The sequence below is a fragment of the Labeo rohita genome, chromosome 3 (genome assembly GCF_022985175.1).
Source record: "Labeo rohita strain BAU-BD-2019 chromosome 3, IGBB_LRoh.1.0, whole genome shotgun sequence".
Lineage (NCBI taxonomy): Eukaryota > Metazoa > Chordata > Actinopteri > Cypriniformes > Cyprinidae > Labeo > Labeo rohita.
Genome location: NC_066871.1, coordinates 24,798,259 through 24,812,378, shown reverse-complemented (window position 1 = coordinate 24,812,378; position 14,120 = coordinate 24,798,259). Strand labels below are relative to the sequence as shown.

At 36.7% G+C, this 14,120-nt stretch overlaps 1 protein-coding gene across 1 annotated transcript in view; it reads right to left on the bottom strand.

The window, feature by feature from the left end:
* gjc1 (gap junction protein gamma 1) overlaps positions 1-13,804 on the bottom strand; it is a 42,694-nt gene extending 28,890 nt beyond the window's left edge. The window contains 1 exon segment of the mRNA XM_051106732.1: positions 13,157-13,804. The gene's annotated coding sequence lies outside the window, so the exon portion shown is untranslated.
* Positions 13,805-14,120: the final 316 nt, after the last annotated feature.

Here is a 14,120-nt window from a genome sequence, read left to right as displayed (position 1 = left end):
CAGAAAACACTAGTTTATTAATAAATAATTCAAAAATCTCTTTACTTTTCCCCCACACATTCATGTTAATTACTTTTGCCAGTGCAATGTGGCAAGCTTTAGCCTATTGCGTGCACTTGAACACGGATCTCTAACAGCTGCGCTGAAAGCACTTGCACTCGCTGCTGCTGCTGACGGGACACTAAACACCGTCCAAGCCGCTCTTGACAGTCGCAGTAGCCTGGTCTTATGTTGTTTCCACCAATTTTTTTAAACACCATTGATATATGTCTAAAATATAAAAATAAAGAGAAGCCTAAAACAGGCCAGATGCCCAGCGCGCGTCTGACCTATGACGAACACTGGCCCGAAGCCTGGCGCTAGGGGCGTAAAAAATCTCGGGGCTGAAATGCAGGGCTCTAATACATCTTAAAAGTGGAACACGGAAATATCAACGTTTTATATACTCTGTATTGTTTCCCAACGGTTTCTTAATAAAATCATCCCCCCACCAACCCTCCCGTGAATGAACGAAAGAATGAATGATCGCATTTATATAGCGCTTTCATTGTGTATTGCTATACACCCAAAGCGCTTTACAGTCATATGGGGGGATCTCTCCTCAACCACCACCAGTGTGCAGCATCCACTTGGACTCCCGTGCTTACAGCACCCCCAACCTAAAACATCTTCCCGTGCCCCTGTCATCCTATCTCACCCTAGACGTCCATTATCATCTGCTGCTCCCCTCTGACCTCCATTCTGCCTCTCTGATCATTATTCAGCCACTTTAGACATATATTGTACTTTTATTAACCAAGGGGAACAGTTATGAATATATACAATATCTGTGTAGCATAGGCTTGTCCTGTAGTGTAAAAATGGGTTAATTGTGGGTAGGATCTAATATTAATTCTAATACATGTATGTACAGACATACATAAACACAATGGCTCATGATGCATATAGACAAGCATCATGACCTACACACACACAAACACTTACAGAGATTATGATATTGATTGCTGTCATTTCTGAAGCTTTTGTCTTTATTAGACTGCTGTTAAATTAATGAGAATCAAAGCGATAATCATTACTGCTTACACAAACACACATGCTGGTGACTTGAGTTTGGAAAGCCCACAATGTTTTAAAGTATTAATATGGTAAATATAATTATAAATACAATATAATCCTCTTGTAATGATACGCATGCAAGCATTTGACATTATGTTTATGATCCATCATCTCCTAATTACAGATTTAGTTTCAATTGCTTACAATACTGCCCATGTATCATGGGTTCAGAGCCCACAGGATTAAACACCTACAGCTGAGCGTTCTCTGTCTAAATGATGAGAAAATTATAATTTTTTTGATTGCAACATCATGCCTTTATATTCATACAGAATGACGTAAACAGACATTATTTAAATGATCCGTAAAAACTAATTGAGCTTTTAATTTGCGAGTGTTAATGAGAAGATTATGAACTGCACTGTATAATGGCTACTGACCTGAGAAGCCATTTCTGTCACCCCATGAATTTTTGACCAACGAGGCTGATGAGACAGAACGGAGAAAAAATGGTTGCTGTAGTCAATCAACAAGCCATATATTAAATGTTCATATATTTATTATATTTCTGTATCACTTTAAAATGCAGAAATAAAATACATGCATGAAGAGCAGTGTGATGAAGCTCAATTTGAATGATTCTGGGGTCAGTAAAATTTTTCTTCAGCATTAAAGGATGGATTTAATTGAATAAAAGTGACAGTAAACACATTAATGTTACAAAAAAATGCTAAATTCAAATTGAATTTTATATAAAACAAATATCAGTTTCCACAAAAATATTAAGCAGATTAATTGTTTTCAACATAAATAATAACAAGAAATGTTTCTTACGCAGCAAATCAGCATATTGAATGATTTCTGAAGGATCATGTGACACTAAGGACTGGAGTAATGATGCTGAAACTTCACTTCAAAATAAATTAGAAAACAGTTATTTTAAATTGCAATAATATTTCACAGTATTACTGTATCTTTTTATCAAATCGATGTAATCTGGTGAGCATAAAAGACTTTAAAAATATTACTGACCTCTTGAAAGAATTCAATGAGTAATTCATTAGATTGATTCAAACCAATAACTATGGCTCTTTTTTGACTGATTCAGTAAAACAACTGGCTGAGAAGAATCATATATTTATGAATCAGACTGTGTTTGAGTACCGTATTTTTGCATGCAGCCAGTAAAGATGTGTTTCTTATCGTCTTTGTATTATTTTTCTTGAGCTACTCTTAAAATCTCATCAGATTCAGTTTAGACTGCAAACACACAAACTGGGTAATATGTTTTTTACTTTGTCGTGGAGCAGCACAGTCACTGAACAGCGATGCGGGAAACAATGCTGTGTACACACACATAATTAATCAACACACACAGGGAGTGAATTTACTCAGGGGAACTGTGAATATTACCTCAGCTCACCTCATTATCTCTCTTTTTCATACTCATGGACTCTCTCTCTTCTACTTATCACCCATGCTTTTGTTATTCGGTCTTCATACTAGTGTTTCTTGCTTTCTATACCTGTCACAAGTGGTCAGCCAAAACCGATTTCATTTACACTTAAAATAACACGAATCTCAAAAGCATCTCTGATGTTCCTAGCTAGCCGAGTATAAAACCTATGTTTTTGAGCAATGAATACATTACGTGCTATGCTGGAGGTGGCACTAAAGCTTTAAACAGGGTTGTGTTGGCAATGTCATGATGGAGTAAAGATTTAGTGAGGGTCCACAAGCGTGGCTTTGCTTTGGAGGCAAATTCAGCAAGATTGCACTATGTTTGACAATATATTTTGCCCTGCAGATTAAAAAAAAAACACAATTCTCTGCTGGACCTTGTGCATAAATGTGGCCAAAACCCTGATATTCCAAACACATTGTTGGAAATATTTGCCCTTGCATGTCAACACTAATATATACACAGCTTGGCCCTAAAACATCTTTCACGCAGATGTAAACAGTAGAGCTACACATGGCTGTTGCCTTGACCTCAAGCTGTAGTCGCTGCTCTGAAACATACAGGACCATTATTGGTGGCATCACCTTCTAGTAGGTACTGCAGGAAAGCCCCTCAACACAAAGCCATGAACGTTAACTGAGAGCTCCTGATGTAGGACAATAATATTTACAGATATTTTCACCTAAAATAGCACCTAAAAGTCAGGTCTCTAACAATCCTCTACACTTTTGTGAGGTAAATGATATGGAGCACACAAAATCCCAAATCCGTAGACTCCACAGATTTAACACTTAATAACATGAATTATGTATAAACTTAGTGTGCCATCTTGCACCTTGACTGCTAAAGCTAATCCACAGCCGAAGCATATTAGTGCAGCATCTGCTTGTTATGCGACATATTAACGCTTCTGCGTGTGCTCTACCGTATCTTCCTCTCAACCTCCATAACTGCGTCTTAAAGCTGATTCTTGCGCTAAAGCTTCTTATGCTAAAATATCTGTCACCGGTGTTTGATATTCGGATTGCACAAATCCATTTTTATGCTTTGTTAAATGAGCAAAACTCTGTAATTTTGACCTGTTGTTCATCTATTAATGTGAAAAGCTTCCAAGAACACTGCAAAAAATATATATTTTCTTAGCATTTTCCCGTGCAAACATAAAAACATTAACCATACACTGTAAAAATGATTTTTCAAAGCTGTAAATAAAATACACAAAGCTACTATTTCACTATTACTATTTCAGTCTTTCTATTGAAAAAATGTAAAATTGTTTCAAAGCAAATCGAAAACCATTTCACATTTACTGACTTACTGTTTTCTGAAAAAAGGGGAAAAAAATAATGTGATATTTGGCCACTTGAATGTGAATTTTACCAAGGGAACCCTGTCAAAAAACATGTATTTTACCCCCAGAAAACGATTTTTATAGGGGGAACCCCTCTAAATGCAATTGGGCTGGTTTTGCGCTAGTTTTGGGTAGCAGTTGAAAAAAGTATATAATAGTCCAAAACTCTCAATTTTAACATTTTGAACAATAGGGCCCTACAATTTTTTTTTCTTTTTTTTTCCTCCAGAAATTTTTGTGTTTTAATTTTTTTGATAATCAAATGAAGGCATTAAACATTTATTTATTTAAAAAAAAAAAAAGAAAATTAAACAGTTTTTTTTTTTTTTTTGGCAAACAAACAAAGGATTACTGTTAAAATTAATACATGGAAGAAATTTTGTGTGAATATTCTGTTAAAACAGTTTTAATAATAATTGTAGGTGTTTTTTTTCTACAATTAAGTGGTTAATCAGGTTATAATACAAAAGTAATACAAACGTAATATATTTCTGTTACATGTTAAACCGTACTTTTATTTTGACAGGCTGCAGTGAAGTTTCTGTGTTTATACAGTATGATATGATGCTAGTTTTCTCAAATGAAATGACAAAATTCACATGAAATGACTCTCACAGCAGCTCCGAAGACAACGTTCATGTGTTCATGTCATCATATAAGAGACGGAGAGGCCAATAAATCACAGCGAGCCTTCATTATTTGTGTAGTAAACAAACCGTGTTTCCACCATTCATACATACAGAGCCAAGCGGAACATGCAGGATTTATATCTAAACCGTCTTTTTGCATTTTAATATTCACAGACATTAGTCCATATCACAGTTCGAATTAAGAGACAGACCCAATTTTGATTTATTCATCCAAAAATTGACGCATTCCGTGGCATTCCGCGCTAAGTTCCGTTTTTATGAATGGACTCTGAATTATGAATTTGTAGACGCGCATCCATGTAGAGACAGAAATGACATGCCGTCAAGTAAATAAGATAAATAACATAAGACCATTTAGTTTTTTTAATAAAAGAATGAGGTATAGACCTGTTCTATAGGTAGGGAAACCTTAAATGACTGTTGTTGTGATCTGGCACTATATAGAAAATAAAATTAAATAAAAACTAACTTGGCCTTCAAGGGGGGGCAGGTCGCCCCCTAATATAATGGCAGGGGAAACACTGAGAAAGAAGAAACACATAATAGTACCATGAAGTGAGAAACAGCTTAGAATGAGTACAGAAGAAATATTTTAGTCTCCATGGAAACGATGACTTGCCAAAGAGGGGATTTCTCCAAAATCTGAGCTTTAAGCCTTTGATCAAGGTATGTGCGAGAATGTGTGTCTGTGTGCACTTTTGAGAGAGCGCGCGCAGCAGCTGTGTATTCCTCCACTGCCGACTCACAATGCCATACCTGCAGACGATTCCACAGTAAATGAAAACCATGTCTGAATAAAAACTGAGATTAGACTCGAACAATGGAATTCCATTTCCACGGACACAATCATTCCCAAAGGCAAACAATGCAATTCCATTACAGTTTAGAGTGCATTAAACCACAGGAAAACTCAGTTGTTGGCCTGAAGAAGAACATTTACAGGAATTGCCCTCTGAAATCCTCTGGCAAATGTTTTCTTTTTCTCTCTTTACCGTACACACTCTTACTATATACAAACTAAGTCAGACAATATAAATCAACAATGTTTGTAAGTAGGAGAAATTCCATGGCATTCGTCTCACCTCATTTTCTATTTTTAAAGGCTGAGTTAAAGGTTGTTTGTCTGGGGGGCACTTGTCCTGTTTCCTCTACTTCTGTCCATCTTTCCCTCATTATTCATGTCTTGCCTTGGGAAGAAACCAAAAAGAATAAAAGTGACAACATAAGGGGGAGACATTGTAAACACATCAAGCTATTTAAAAACTAAAGAGAGATTTAAGGTTCAAGGACGGAAGGGATCAAAATGAAAGAGAAGGCCAGAGAGGAAGAGCCGCGGAGCAGACGCAAAGATGCTGGGTTAGCGTTAGCACGCTAGCATATGTGTCGCCGGCGGGCTTTTTCCTCGTCTGGAGCACATGGTGGCCCTGCGCTCTGATTGGCTCGGTCCTTGTGGCCATGGAAACCCAGCCATGGGTGAACGATACCCCCTCTGAACATGACTTGGGGAAAAGACAGGAAACAAGGACATCTCTCTCTCACACACACACACACATTCAGTCTAATACTTTCTGACCTGTGTTGGAGGACTCATGTTTCGTGTTGATGATGTAACCAAGGGGTCTGTCACTGCGCTCATGGCAGGATCACAGAGGGAGAGTTAGAGGTGAACGAAAAGGAGAAACAGATCACAAAAAAGTGCAAGAACAGCTTGTTTTTATGGCTTCTTCCTTGTACTTTGTTTATTTACTCTTGCTGTAAATTAAAAGCATAACTACCTCTATTGTCAAAGTCTGTGCTGAGCTAGAAGAAACAGCCCTAGTGAAGTACACAAAACAATACTTTTCTTTTAGACATAATGTTTTGTTTTTGATCATTCTTAAAATTAAAAGAAATGTTTATCTTTAAAGGGAACATCGGATGCAAAATTCACTTTTACATGGTGTTTGCTTTACAACCACTCTACAATGATAAAAATCCATTCACTTCTTTTTTAACCCCCCAAAAAACCTAAACAGTCTCAATTATCAAGCCGTTTTGATTTTCTGAGCAGTATGACATCATACTGCTCACGCTCTGCCCACGAAGGCTAATGGACTGTCCGCCCTCAGCCAGTTGTACGATGTCCGAGCCTTCATTTTCTCCCGACATCAGAGCAACTGAGCATGCAGTGGATTAGTTTTGTTTTTGAGGGTAACGCACCACCGTATATATACAAAAAACAGAGAGGGATGGAGTGAGCAGTAGTTCATTATCATTTAAAGAGGCATGCACCAAGACGAGTCGCTGTGAACAGGAGCTGTTTTGACAAGGTAAATACGGTGTTGTTTTACACGACCATCGGGGAATTTGAACCAAAGTATGTTGCAGACATTTCATGAAGACCCTAAAGAATCATACCAGCTTGTGGAAAATGGGCATCCGATGTCCCCTTTAACATGTTGTCATAAATATCCACTCAGTCAGATGTTAAGTCAATAAATTGCAGATTCAATAAGTAATCTGCTAATGATCTGATTTAAATTGATGACTGTCTGAGACGTCTTGTCTGATTCAGCAACAGGACCAAAGCAAGGAAGTGATTTATTCATGAAATCGGACTACATTTGGTCATGTTGGCTTTTTTTTGTTTGTTTGCTTTGGCTTACAGCCAACAAAGACAACTCCATTTACTGCCTTTTTCAGAGCATAACAGTATTTTATGGATTTTTTAAGAACAGTAATTCAGATTTATATTTTCCCTGCCATTTTGTCCATTGGCCTCAATATAAAGAAATATACATATTAATCAAAAAATGTAAAATTTTAGATTAGCATTTATAATTTTATTAACTCTTTAACTGTCATCGTCCCCTCTGTGGGACGCCTAAGTCTAAGTCTTCACCATATTACAAATAAATCCTAATCTAATCATGACAAACTATATATCGTTGGAAAGGTCTAAGACTCCTAAATAGATATTTTACCACTCTTTTGTGTTACAAATTATGTAGGAAAAGTCATAGATTAATTTATGACAAGAGTCCACTTCAAAAATCTACATAATCTACGCAATATAACCCTTTATATATCAAATGAAAACTTACAATCTCAAAATTCACCCTTTGAAAACCATTTTAAAGTCAGACATTGCATTACCATGGAAATTGTGCATTAAAATCATTTTACAAAATGTTTTCGTCCATAAATTTTAAAAATTTAACTTTGGAAAGTGCATTTTCATGTCTATGTTCAAGATAAGGAGTGACAGTTAAAGGGTTAAGCATTTATAGTTTTATATTTACATTTATATTTTACTAAATATTTTGTGTATTATATAAAAAAATATTAAAAACACAATACAATATATAACTACAACAAAAATACTCCAGAAGCACAATTTGCAAATGTTAAGTTTAGAGATGCACCGACCGACCGACCAGGAATTAGCCAGTTTTCCGCATGATCTGCCTGGACCGGTGACTGGCCAGTCAGTCTGCTGATTCCGAGCTGATCCGTTTTGACGTCACACTTACGGCGACTGATAATGTATTCATGTTGTGCCAAATGAGAGAGACTTGTGCAGAAATTAAAACAAATGAGCACAACAGCACTCATAGAAAGTTATAGATGCATAGTGTGGCACTGATTTTATACAACAGTATTTCAATAAACAAGAAGTTAAAATTATGTGTTATGTTTTAGACACAATATTGACTGTTTCTGCTCAATTTCACTGCATGTCTCTGAGCAACACAGCAGTGTTTTGTAACCGAATGAATCCACGCCTTTGAACGAATTAAGTGAGTCAATGATTCAGAAACCCATTCATAAGACAGTCACTTGCCTCATCTCTGAATGAATCTGCTGTTTGAACGAATGAATGAACGAGTTGAATGAATGACTAAATGACTCAGTCATTTGCGCCACCTACTGGTGGTTTGGTTCATATTTAAAAGTATCATTGCATTTTTCCAAACATTTTTTTTTTTTGTTTAAAAAATATTTAAAACATTAATCTTATACAGTTATTTATGCATTTGAAATTTCGCAGTGTAAATGCATTTATAGAGATTTGTCATGTTTAATACATATTTATTATGTAAATAAATGATCTGCATTGAAAAAAAGTATATTTTTGTTTGCATATGGTGTCAATTATAATTCTTAGAAAGAAAATTAACAGGAATTAACAAAAATCGGTACTGGCATGTCACACTTGCAGTCGGAGCATTTCTGGTAAGCTTTGCATGGCACCATCGACACTGATAGCCTAGTGGGCAGTGCGCCGACATACAGCACCATTGCACTATGGGCGTCCTGGTTTGTGAACCTTTCCTGATATATATATATATGTCATGGGGAGGTTTTCCCCATCACGCTTAGTTTAAATGGGAAGAAAAAAAAAAACGTATTTTGCCACAGTACTGTACACTGTGCAGCGCTGCAAATACTTCAGATGGAGTCTGTTTAAGTTACTCACAGCCAAGGCTGCAGATACTAGGAAAAAACAAATTGTCACTTTAACTATCAGTAATGCAAAATGTCCTGTTTGTTGTGCCTCCAATTGGGCATGAGATCTCTGCTCTACATACTCAACAAGAGAGCCGGAGAGGAAGAAATAGAGACCAGAGTCTGCAACCTAATACATTTCCTTAGCATTTCTTAACCTGTTTTCCTCTGTCTGTCTCTGACAGGACCCAGACCTGGCTGGGTCAACAGAGCCCATGTACTTGTCTTTGACACAGGTTATGTGTCAACACAGAGGCTTGTGCATGAGAAAGAGAAAGTTTTGAAAAAGATGATGTTGGGCAGGCCATGGGAGGGAAGGCTGTAAATCAGGATGGCTTGTGTTTGTGTGTGTGTTTTATGTGGCCTCTGTTGTCTCAGTGCGCCTTTGTCTTTGCAGTCATCCCTCGCTGTCACAAAGCATTAATACTGACTGCAGATTTACTCACTCAGCCACAGAAGCTGAGAATGCACACTCACGTGTGTGTCTGTGTGTGTTTGGATGGCAAAGGTTCACTTCGGCACTGAGCTGCGTGGAAGAAAAGAATCACATGAGACTCCTTCCCACTGGGAATGTCACTGAGGATCTATAACTACACACACACACACACACACAAACATGCTGTGTCTATGGTGTGTGTGCATCACACAGAATGATAGAGTCATTATGAATCATCATGATGATAAAGACAGCACTCCTTTTGTAGAAAACACATGAGTACACACACAAAAACTCACATAGCACATCATTACAGACTCTCTTTATGATGTGTATACGAGTGAGGTTTTGTTTAGACAGTGGTTGCCAAATGTTAAAAAATCTATCGTTCAATGATTTCTACCATTCATCTGATTCTCCATATGGATAACAGATTGACAGACTTTCTAACAGACTTACCGAGAGGCTTCAGAGCCTCCCCACTTATCTGATGCTGCTTCGATCTGGGTGGTCAAAACTGGCCTTGACCAGCCGGAACGAAGCAGTCTGTTTTGTCTCTTTATGTGTGTACGTGTGTGTGTATATGTTCACATTAGAAAGCTGTACACAGGCCAGGTTCCTCAGATCAGGCTCCTGGACTTCAGAGTGCATGAGCGTGTGTGTAATTGCATGCCAGACAGAATGTGCTCCTCATCGCTCTTTCACCCAGGCGAAACGCAATTTCCACCCCTTTCTTTACTATTCGCTTTCTGCTGTAAAGCCTACTGTGTGTATGCATGTAATAAGTCACACAGAAACATTGTTGTATCACACACACAGATCTGCCTTGAGATTAAAGTTCTAATAGAAAACGAAGAACAGAAATTAGGATGGGTGTGTGCGTGAAAGAGAGTGTCTTGACATGCCATTGTGGCTGCATGCATATTACTACTATAAAATCTTATTATTTATATATTATATTATATATAATTACTCATATTCATACTAGATTGGGTAAATTTAAAAAAAGTGATGATCTTAAATATATGTAATATATTAATAATAATCCAAAATAAATTTAATAAACAGGTGTTTCTTGTTTATTTATTTATTTATTTTTTTTTTTACACATTTTTCACACAGTAATAAATATTAAAATACCTTACTATTTATTGCATTTTTTGTTTATATCATTAGTTTCAAACCTGCAATTAAACTTGCAATTTTCACAGTTTTCATAGTCGGGTGCAAAGTTAAAACAAAAACCTTTATTTGAAAATAAAATAAATTATTAAGGTATGCTCTAAAAATAACCCTTTATATGTTTAATATAAATACATTTTCATATATTTATTTTATACATTTATACTGATAAATATATATACATACATTTTTGTATACATAAAAACACCCAGATACTTTTTAATACATTATTTTTGGATATGATTTTTTATTTTTTTAACTCACTGACACCTTCTGGGTAGTTTTATTTAACTCAATTATTGCTTAAAAATTACTATATTTTTTGCATAAAACAACCCTAAAATAGGCTGTAAATTAACATATATTAATATGTTTTATAAATGAACATTTATTAATAAGTTGAATGAATAACAATTAAATAATAAACATTAATAAATGCTCACCTTTTGATTATTGCTGATGCCTCTAGTAATTTCCTATCCGATTTTTAATTTACAACCTATTTTGGGTTCACTTTAAGCCAGCCATACACTGGAAAAGTGTATATCGCTATAGCATCGCTTGAAGAACCTTTTGATGCACCTTTACTTTTAATTAATTTATTAATGTTTAACATTTTTGGTTCCACATTCAGTCAAAGGTTTTTAAAGAACCACCTCTTTCTTAACTTTTTATAATCTGAAGAACCTTCTTTCACCACAAAGAACCTTTTATAAAACAGGAAGGTTCTTCAGATGTTAAAGGTTCTTTATGGAACCATTTAGACAAAAAAGGTTCTTCCATGGCATCTTGAAGCACCTTTATTTTTAAGAGTCATTTTTAAACAATGGTTGAGTTAAATAAAACTACCCGGAAGACTGGGTTCAACATTTAACACAACTGCTGGGTCAAAACAAACCAGTCACTGGGTTTGTCCATATTTCCAGCTCTGGGTTGTTTTTAAGCCAGCATTTTTTAGAGTGTAAAAGTGTAGAGATTTTAAAGCTTGCAAACCATCAAAGCTATAAATCCATCACTGGGCAGATCAGCTTGTCTAGCTTTTCATGATTATTTCATCATTATGAACACTGTAATTTCAAAAAAGATGAGAATTTGAAAAAATCAAGACATATACAGCACCTACATAGTAACTACGCAAAGGAAGAGAGAGAGAGAACGGAGAATGAAGGCATCTACGGCTTACATTTGAATACCTCAGTATTACTCTCCAGTTTAAAGACATTACGTCAAAACGCCTGGACTGTTCTGGGAATCTTTTTAATGTTTTCAAGATGACTTATTGAGATTCATTTATTCTTGACTGTCTATGACACACTACAATCTGCCAGATATGAAATTACATTGAAATTGACTAATAGTTGCACTAAATGCTATAAACATTTGTTTTAAAATCTTACAGAAAATATGACACAAATGCTAGAAAATGGTAGTTAAAACACACAAGAGCTATTCTGTGCCTTTACGCACCACCACCTCACCTCTGCTAATGAAATACTTTATGCTCTAATATCAGCTAATTGCTTTAATCAGATGTTTTGGCGCATAGCTGTGACAAATACCTGCAAGACTTGTTGCTGTGGAGCACTGAGCCGAACAGCAGTACTGTACAGTGTACATTTAACTGGAAAACATGGTGTCCTCTTCCCAGACATTAAACAGACCAGACCAAACACTTAATAAAACTAGCTGGACACTAACAATATGAAAGCAACGAAAAAAAAAAAAACAACTGCCATTCCCAAGACAACTGCAAGAACAATCCTCTCTAAAACAAAGATGCTTTTATGGACATTATTTGATCTGAGTGCAGAAATCTGAATATAGTGAGGGAGGGACTTTTCTGGAGATCTCTGCTTTATTGAGGGCGACTTTAACAAGTATCTACGGGTTTCAGTCATAACTTTTTTCAGCTGTGTTTACGCTTATCCATTATAGGAATAATAAGAAACAGAAAGAAAGAAGAAGAGAAAGGAAGAGAAAAACGAAAAAATATATTACTCTCATTAACTACTGAGAAGAAGTGTTCAGCTGCTTTAAGGTTAGTGATCAATAAGCTACATAAAACCTGAATGCTACGCCAAGTGAAGAGCAAGAAATGTGTCCAATATCAGGTGTCTTCGCTTTCACAACGGACACAAGGAAAACCTTTACCAAAACTAACCTAAGTCCTCAATTTCAGCTTTGTCTTGTTAAGACCAAGCAAAAGCAAAAGCAATGCAAGCAGAAAATGTCAAGTCTGTAATGACGTTTTGTTTCTGTCAGCAAAAAACGCTGAACCAAAGCCGTGGATAAAAGTGTCATTACTTGCGCTCCGGAACGCGATAATGTTTTACAGTTATAACCGCGTTATCAATGTGCTGCCTTTTTACACAAAAGTACATGTAATTGTCTTTTATTTAAGTATTAATGAGATAATTAATTGATACTCATCATAACCTCGCCAAAATGTGGTAACGCGTTCCAGTTGTGTCATTCAGTGCTGTTTCTCCACACGAAATATGTTGTTAGTAAAACACAAATATGACTCTTACCGCTCTGCGAGTCTGTGATGATTATTTTAAGGAGAAGGATAACCGGTCAAATGACGGAAGGTCCCAGAATTTCAGTCGCTTTCCAAGTCCTCCGTTGTCGGACTCGCCTCCGCCTCTGTCTTGTCACCGTTGAAGACTTCACAGCCGAAATTGTCCGATTTTACCATAATGTCTGGTAACAGATGCTATTTTATTGCGAGGGTTGTAAATGTTGGCTATTCAGCTGGATAAATTCAGTCATTACGAAGACATCACAACCGTTACTCGCTCGCCGTTGAATTCATTTTCGCGCGTCTGGCGCGAGCTCGCCTCGTGCTCGTTTTTACCTGGCGAAATATTCTCGCGCGCTTCCAGTGTCATTTTCAATCGCGCGCCTAAAGTCACCCATTACAGTGAACACGTGCGAACTAGCCATCCTACTAACTGTCAACAGTAAATGACTACGATTTCAAGCTGTGCCCGCGTCTCGTCTCCGTCCTCGTGGGGAGGTTGGGACACAATGACTGCTTCCACGGCTCACCAACGCGACTTTTTTTGGTTGTTTATCACGGGGGAAAGGCGAAAGTGCACGACCTTGTCTGAGGGATGCTACAGCGTATTAACACTGAAGGGGAAGCCTGACGGATGGCTGCACACTGACGAGAGGAATTTCTGACGTTCACAAAAGGCGAAGGATGATTGACTTGCGCGCGAGCACGATGCGCGCGCTCTCATGCATGATTTTCTTTGGACATAAAAGCTGCTGTTCTAACCGAATATTAGGCTATTTTAAGTATTTCGATATCTTAAAACTTATTTTAGATGTAATGTGGATGTCATCCTGACTACCAGCTATGGAGTTTTGTCTATATTATTTATTAGCGATTTATTAGGATATTATTTTTAGCGATTTCTCTGAGACCTATGTTCCCCTGGACCACAAAAACAGTCAATATTTTTTTGAGAATCAAGATTTATGCATCAT